This window comes from Lichenostomus cassidix, unplaced genomic scaffold, assembly GCF_008360975.1.
Source record: "Lichenostomus cassidix isolate B80296 unplaced genomic scaffold, HeHo_3.0 HiC_scaffold_72, whole genome shotgun sequence".
NCBI lineage: Eukaryota > Metazoa > Chordata > Aves > Passeriformes > Meliphagidae > Lichenostomus > Lichenostomus cassidix.
In genome coordinates, this window is record NW_028148068.1 from 5,608 (window position 1) to 14,112 (window position 8,505).

Consider the following 8,505-nt stretch of genomic DNA (forward strand, 5'->3'; position numbering starts at 1 on the left):
CGGGAACAGAATCCCGGGATCCCGCAGCACCGGGAGCACCAGAATCCTCCGGGAGCAGCATCCCGGGATCCCGCAGCACCAGAATCCTCCGGGATCGGAGATCCGGCAGGATTCAGGAGCAGCATCCCGGGATCCCGCAGGGGATCCCTCCGGAATCGCGGATCCGGCAGGATTCGGGAGCAGCATCCCGGGATCCCGCAGGGGATCCCTCCGGAATCGCGGATCCGGCAGGATTTGGGAGCAGCACCACCAGCATCCCTTCCCCGGCGCGGGGAGCGCGGCAGGGAGGGGCAGGCCGAGGATCCGGTACCGTGCTGGCTCCCTGCACCGCCATCCCCCGTTCCCCGAGGATCCGGTACCGTGCTGGCTCCCAGCACCGCCATCCCCCGTTCTCCTCCTCCCGTTCCTCCGAGCGCAGCACCGCCATCCCCCGTTCCCCGCGGATCCGGTACCGTGCCGCCTCCCAGCACCGCCATTCCCGGTTCCTCCGTTCCTCCGAGCGCAGCACCGCCATCCCCCGTTCCCCGAGGATCCGCACCGTGCCGGCTCTCTGCACCGCCACCCCCCGTTCGTTCCTCCGAGCGCAGCACCGCCATCCCCCGTTCCCCCGCGATCCAGCACCGTGCCGCCTCTCAGCACCGCCATCCGCCGTTCGTTCCTCCGAGCGCAGCACCGCCATCCCCCGTTCCTCCGAGGATCCGGCACCGTGCCGCCTCTCAGCACCGCCATCCCCCGTTCGTTCCCCCGCGGATCCGGCACCGTGCCGGCGCTCAGCACCGCCATCCGCCGTTCGCTCTCCCGCCCGCAGCACGGCCATCGCCGCCCCGCCGCTCTCCCGTTCCTCCGCCCGCAGCACCGCCATCGCCGCCCCGCCGCTCTCCCGCCCGCACGGCGCTGCATGGCCGCCGCTGCGGAAGGAGCTGAGGGTTCCTCCCGCCCCCCACGGCGGCGCTGAGCCCCCCGCAGTGTCCCCATTGTCCCCGCGGTGTCCCCGCCGAGGTGTGGCCGCTCGTTACCTGCGCGCTCCCGCCGCCCTGCCCGCCGCTCCCGCGCCTTCCCTCCGCTGGCGGCGGCAGCGCCCGGACACGCCCCCGGGAAGCCACGCCCACACGAGACCACGCCCCCGGAAAAGACCACGCCCTCTGCGTGACCACGCCCAGCAAACTTACCCCGCCCACTCGCCGCCCCGCAGCCAATCAGAAGGCGCCGCGCTGGTTGCTAGGTAGATCGGAACGGCCGGCAGCTGGGGGGGAGCTGATTGGCTGGCGCCCCCCGGGGTTGCCATGGAGACGGGATGCGGACGGGCGGGAGGAGGAGGAGGAGGGAGCTGATTGGCTGGCGCCGCGGTTGCCATGGAGACGGGATGCTGACGGGGAGGGGGAGGACGAACCTGATTGGTTGGCACCGCGGTTGCCATAGCGACGGGATGCGGACGGGAGGAGGAAGAGGAGGAGGAGGTGACCGCGGGAGGGAGGAGAAAGGTGAGAGGACACTGGGTGACACTGGGGTGACACTGGGGACATTGGGGGGACACGGGGGAACACGGGGAGACACGGGGTACACGAGTGGACAGGGGGACACGGGGGGACACGGTGGGTACAAGGGGGACACGAGGGGACACTGGGGAACACGGTGAGAGGACACACGGGGGACACTGGGGACACGGGGGGACACTGGGGACACTGGGGACACTGGGGACACTGGGGACACGAGTGGACAGGGGGACACGGGGGGACACGGTGGGTACAAGGGGGACACGGGGACACTGGGGACACGAGGGACACGGGGGGACACGGTGAGAGGACACAGGGGGACACGGGGTGACACGAGTGGACAGGGTGACACGGGGGGACACTGTGGGACACTGGGGACACGGGGGACACGGGGGGACATGATGGAGACACACGGGGGACACTGGGGACACTGGGTGACACGGGGGACACTGGGGACACTGGGGACACTGGGGACACTGGGGACACTGGGTGACACGGGGGACACTGAAGACACAGGGGACACTAGAGACACGGGGGGGACACGGGGGGACACTGGGGGGACACTGGAGACACGGGGGACATGGGGGGACACTGGGGACACTGGGGACACGGGGTGGGACACTGTGAGAGGACACAGTGAGAGGACACATGGGGACACGAGGGGGACACCTGGGGGGACGATATTCGCGATGTTTGCACCCTGGCGGGATAGGATTGATAGGATCGATTGATCGATAAGATCGATCGATTGATTGATAAGATAAATCGATTGATTGATTGATTGATAAGAGAGCGATGGCAGTGGCTGTCCCCTGCGCTGGCACTGCTGGGACACCAACAGCTTGGGGACAGCTTGGGGACAAGAGGGACAGTGAGGGGCTGGAGAGTGTCTGGGGAAGGGAATGGAAATTGGGGTTGGGATTGGATTGGGAATGGGATTGGGGTTGGGATTGGGGTTGGATTGGGATGAGGGTGGGATAGGGGTTCAGGTTGGATTGGGGTTGGGATTGGGATGGGATTGGGGTTGGGAATGGGGTTGGATTGGGATGGGATGGGATTGGGAATGGGAATTGGGATTGGGGTTGGGATTGGGGTTATGGTGGGGGTTGGGGTTGGGATGGGATTGGATTGGGATGGGATTGAGGTTGGTAATGGGAATGGGATTGGGAATGGGGTTGGATTGGGATGAGGATGGGATTGGGGTTGGGGTTGAGAATGGGGTTGAGAATGGGGTTGAGAATGGGGTTGGGAATGGGGTTGGGAATGGGATGGGATGGGATTGGGATGGGATTGGGATGGGATTGGGATTGGGATTGGGGTTGGGATTGGGGTTGGGATTGGGAATGGGGTTGGGATGGGATTGGGAATGGAGTTGGATTGCGATGAGGATGGGATTGGGGTTGGGGTTGGATTGAGATGGGATGGGAATGGGAATGGGAATGGGAATGGGGTTGGGGTTGGGGTTGGGGTTGGGGTTGGGAATGGGATGGGATTGGGATTGGGATTGGATTGGGAATGGGGCTGCGAATGGCATTGGATTGGGATGAGGATGGGATTGGGATGAGATTGGGGTTGGGATGGGATTGGTCTTGGGACAGCCAGGGGAAATTGGGATTGGGACAACCAGAGGAAATTGGGATTGGGATTTGGGTTGGGGTGGGAGTTGGGACTGGGATGGGATTGGGGTTGGGAATGGGATTGGGAATGGGATTGGGATAGGGATTGGATTGGGACAACCAGGGGAAAATGGGATTGGGATCGGGATCAGGATTGGGGTTGGGGTTGGGATTGGAATTGGGGTTGGGAGGTGATTGGGGTTGGGAATGGGATTGGGACAACCAGGGGAAATTGGGATTGGAATTAGGATTGGGATCAGGATTCAGGTTGGGATCGGGATTGGGGTTGGGAATGGGATTGGGACAGCCAGGGGAAATTGGGATTGGGATTGGGAATTGGGATTTCTCCCAAGAAACAGGGACAGGATAAAGGGAAACAACTTCAAGCTGTGCCAGGGGAGGTGCAGCTCGGATTTTTGGGATTTTCAGGTTGGATTTTCGGGATTTTCGGGTTGGATAGTCAGGATTTTTGGGTTGGATTTTCAGGTTGGATTTTCAGGAGGTTCAGGTTGGATTTTTGGGATTTTCAGGTTGGATTTTCAGGAGATCCAAGTTGGATTTTCAGGTTGGATTTTCGGGATTTTCAGGTTGGATTTTCAGGTTGGATTTTCAGGTTGGATTTTTGGGATTTTCAGGTGGAATTTCCAGAGGTTCAGGTTGGATTTTCAGGTTGGATTTTTGGGATTTTCAGGTTGGATTTTCAGGATTTCCAGGTTGAATTTTTGTGAAGTTCGGGTTGGATTTTTGGTTATTCAGGTTGGATTTTCGGGATTTTCAGGTTGGATTTTCGGGTTGGATTTTTGGGATTTTCAGGTTGAATTTTTGGGATTTTCGGGTTGGATTTTCAGGATTTTCGGGTTGGATTTTCAGGATTTTCAGGCTGGATTTTCAGGATTTTCAGGCTGGATATTTGGGATTTTCAGGTTGGATTTTCAGGAGGTTCAGGTTGGATTTTCAGGTTTAATTCTAGGGATTTTCAGGTTGGATTTTCAGGTTGGATTTTCGGTTATTCAGGTTGGATTCTCGGGATTTTCAGGCTGGATTTTCAGGAGGTTCAGGTTGGATTTCAGGTTGGATTTTCAGGATTTTCAGGAATTTCAGGCTGGATTTCAGGTTGGATTTTCAGGAGGTTCAGGTTGGATTTTCAGGAGGTTCAGGTTGGATTTTCGGGAAGTTCAGGTTGGATTTTTGGGATTTTCAGGTTGGATTTTCGGGATTTTCAGGTTGGATTTTCAGGTTGGATTTTCGGGATTTTCAGGTTGGATTTTTGGGATTTTCAGGTTGGATTTTTGCTGTGTTTTTTAGGGATTTGGGATTTTTTGGGACTCCCATGGCGTTTGCAGCTCCCAGAAATCCGGATAAATCCAAACTGCAGCTCAGGCTGAGCTGCTGGACTCCTCTGAACCACCAGGGGATCAACGACAAGGTGGATTTTGGGGGAAATTTGGGGAATTTTGGGGAATTTTGGGAGAATTTGGGGGAATTTTGGGGAAATTTTGGGGAATTTTGGGGGAATTTTGGGGAAATTTTAGGGAATTTTTTTGGAAATTTTAGGGAATTTTTTGGGAATTTTTAGGGATTTTTTTAGGGAATTTTTTCAGGAATTTTTGAGTAAATTGTGAGAAATTTTTGAGGAATTTTCAGTAATTTTTTGGCTATTTGGGGGAATTTTGGGGAAATTTTGGGAATTTTTGGGGAATTCTGGGGATTTTGGGGATTTTGGGGATTTGGGATAATTTTTGGGACTTTTGGGGGAATTTTTTGGAATTTTGAAGAATTTTTCAGGATTTTTTTTTTTTATAATAATTTTTAAGGGAATTTTGGGGCAAATTTTTGGGAATTTTGGGGAAATTTTGGGGTAATTTTTGGGGATTTTAAAATAATTTTTGGGGAAACTTTAGATAATTTTTGGGGAAATTTTAGGGAATTTTTGGGGAATTTTTCTGGAATTTTTAGGGAATTTTTAGGGATTTTTTGGGCATTTTTAAGGAATTTTTGGGGAAATTTTAGGGAATTTTTCAGGAATTTTGAGGAAATTTGGGGAAAATTTGGGATATTTTTGGGAAATTTGGGGGAATTTTGGGGAATTTTGGGAAATTTTTGGGGAAATTTGGGAAATTTGGGGGAAATCTGGGGAAATATTTTGGAAATTTTGGGGAATTTTTTGGGGATATTTTGGGGAATTTTGGGGAAATTTTGAGCTATTTTGGGGAAATTTTGGGGAAATTTGGGGAAATTTGGAAATTTTGAGGAAATTTGGGGAATTTTGGGGACATTTTGGGGACATTTTGGGGAATTTGGGGAAAATTTTTGGAAATTTTGGGGAAATTTGGAAATTTTTGGGGGGAATTTTTGGGAATTTTGGAAAAATTTTGGGAAATTTTGGGGAAATTTTGGGTAAATTTTTTTTGCAATTTTGAGGAAATTTGGGGAAAATTTGGGATTTTTTTGGGACATTTGGGGGAATTTTGGGGAATTTTGGGAAAATTTTAGGGAATTTTGGAAATTTTGGGGAATTTTGGGGAAATTTTTGGGGAAATTTGGGAAATTCTGGGAAATTCTGGGAAAATTTTGGGGAATTTTGGGAAATTTAGGGGAAATTTGGGGGCAATTTTAGGAAATTTTTTGGAGATATTTTGGGGACATTTTGAGGAATTTTGGGGAAATTTTGGGAAAATTTTGGGGAATTTTGGGAAATTTTGGGAATTTTGGTGAAATTTGGGGGAATTTTGGTGAAATTTGGGGGAATTTTGGGGATTTTTGGGGAAATTTTAGGAAATTTGGGGATTTTTTGGGATTTTTTGGGGAAATTTTTGGAAATTTTTGGGAAATTTGGGGAAATTTTGAGGAAATTTTGAGGAAATTTTGAGGAAATTTTGAGGAAATTTGGGAAATTTTTGTTTCCCAGGTATTTGAAGAAAGAAGAGCTCTGCTTGGGAAATGGGTAAACTTTCCTCTTTTATATTTTGAATTAATATTAATCAATTGAATAAATTACAAAATTAAAGAAATGAGTCATTATTGCACTTATTGCAATATTGCTATTTTACTGAATTTTTTACTCCATTTTACTGAAATAAATTCAGTAAACTGAGTTTATTTATCTAAATTTATATAAATCTATATAATATATATTTATGTAAGTATGTAAATATGTAAATATGTAAATATGTAAATATATAAATATATAAATATATAAATATATGAATATATATTTATATAAATATATAAATATAATACATAAATATATAAATAAAAATATAAAAATTTAAAAATATAAATATATAAATATATAAATATATTAATATATTTATATACTAATATATTAAGTATAAAATATCTATTTATATTTATATAAACTCAGTAAACTGAGTAATTTACTGATTTTATTTTACAAAAATAAAGAATTTAGCCATTATTGCACTTATTGCAAAATTGCTATTTTACTGGGTTTTTTACTCAGTTTATTTTACTGAAATAAAGTCAGTAAACTGAGTTTATTTATCTAAATTTATATAAATCTATATAATATATATTTATGTAAGTATGTAAATATGTAAATATATAAATATAATATAAATATATAAATATATGAATATATGAATATATATTTATATAAATATATAAATATAATACATAAATATATAAATATATAAATATATAAATATAAATATATAAATATATTAATATATTAATATATTAATATATTAATATATTAAGTAAAAAATATCTATTTACATTTATATAAACTCAGTAAACTGAGTTTATTTTACTGATTTTATTTCACAAAAATTAAGAAATTAGCCATTATTGCACTTTTTGAATTATTGCTATTTTACTGAGTTTTTCACTCCATTTTACTGAAATAAACTCAGTTTCTATACTGAATTTATATATTATAAACTTTATATTATATATATATTTTTATACTGAAATAAACTGAGTTTATTTCACAAAAAGAAAGAAATTAGTCATTATTGCACTTCTTGCATTATTGCTATTTTATTCAGATTTTTACTCCATTTATTTCACTGCAAACTGAGTTTATTTTACTGAGTTTAGTTTACAAAAAGAAAGAAATTAGTCATTATTGCACTGATTGCAATATTGCTATTTTACTGGGTTTTTGACTCAGTTTATTTTACTGAAATAAAGTCAGTAAACTGAGTTTATTTATATAAATGTATATAAATTTATATAAATTTATATAAATATATATCATATATATTTATATAAATGTATAAATATATCTATAAATAAATATATATAATATATAAATATATAAATATATAAATAAATAAATAAATAAATATCTAAATACATAAATATATAAATATATAAATACATAAATACATAAATACATAAATATATAAATATATAAATATATAGATATATAAATATATAAATATATAAATATATAAATATATATAAATATATAAATATAATATAGAAATACAGCAAGTATAAAATATCTATTTATATTTATATAAACTCAGTAAACGGAGTTTATTTCACTGAGTTTATTTTACAAAATGAAAGAAATGAGTCATTATTGCACTGATTGCAATATTGCTATTTTACTGAGTTTTTCACTCTATTTTACTGAAATAAACTCAGTAAACTGAGTTCATTTATCTAAATTTATATAAATATATATAATATATAAATATGTAAATATATAAATATGTAAATATATAAATATATAAATATAATATATAAATATATAAATATATAAATATATAAATATATAAATATATAAATATAATATATAAATATATAAATATATAAATATATAAATATAATATATAAATACAATAAGTATAAAATATCTATTTATATTTATATAAACTCAGTAAACTGAGTTTATTTCACTGAGTTTATTTTACAAAAAGAACGAAATTACTCATTATTGCCCTTATTGCATTATTGCTATTTTACTGAGTTTTTCACTCTATTTCACTGAAATAAACTCAGTTTATATACTGAATTTATATATTATCAACTTTATATTATATATATTTTTTTATACTGAAATAAACTCATTTATTTCACAAAAAGAAAGAAATTAGTCATTATTGCACTTCTTGCATTATTGCTAATTATTGCTATTTTACTGAGTTTTTTACTCAGTTTATTCTACTGAAATAAACTCATTTATGTACAAAAATTAAGAAATTAGTCATTATTGCACTTCTTGCATTATTGCTATTTTATTCAGATTTTTACTCCATTTATTTCACTGCAAACTGAGTTTATTTTACTGATTTTAGTTTACAAAAAGAAAGAAATTAGTCATTATTGCACTGATTGCAAAATTGCTATTTCACTGGGTTTTTGACTCAGTTTATTTTACTGAAATAAAGTCAGTAAACTGAGTTTATTTATATAAATGTATA

At 41.9% G+C, this 8,505-nt stretch overlaps 1 long non-coding RNA gene across 2 annotated transcripts; it reads left to right on the plus strand.

Moving 5' to 3' along the window:
- The first annotated feature begins 1,408 nt into the window (after positions 1-1,408).
- Positions 1,409-6,124, plus strand: LOC146420118 (uncharacterized). 2 transcript variants are annotated; one of them, XR_014849263.1, is made up of 4 exons: positions 3,909-4,102; positions 4,146-4,179; positions 4,390-4,535; positions 6,018-6,124. It is a non-coding gene; the product is annotated as an uncharacterized LOC146420118 (long non-coding RNA). The 2 variants fall into 2 exon arrangements; XR_014849264.1 differs by lacking the exons at positions 3,909-4,102; positions 4,146-4,179 and adding an exon at positions 1,409-1,481 and having other exon boundaries at positions 4,415-4,535.
- Positions 6,125-8,505: the final 2,381 nt, after the last annotated feature.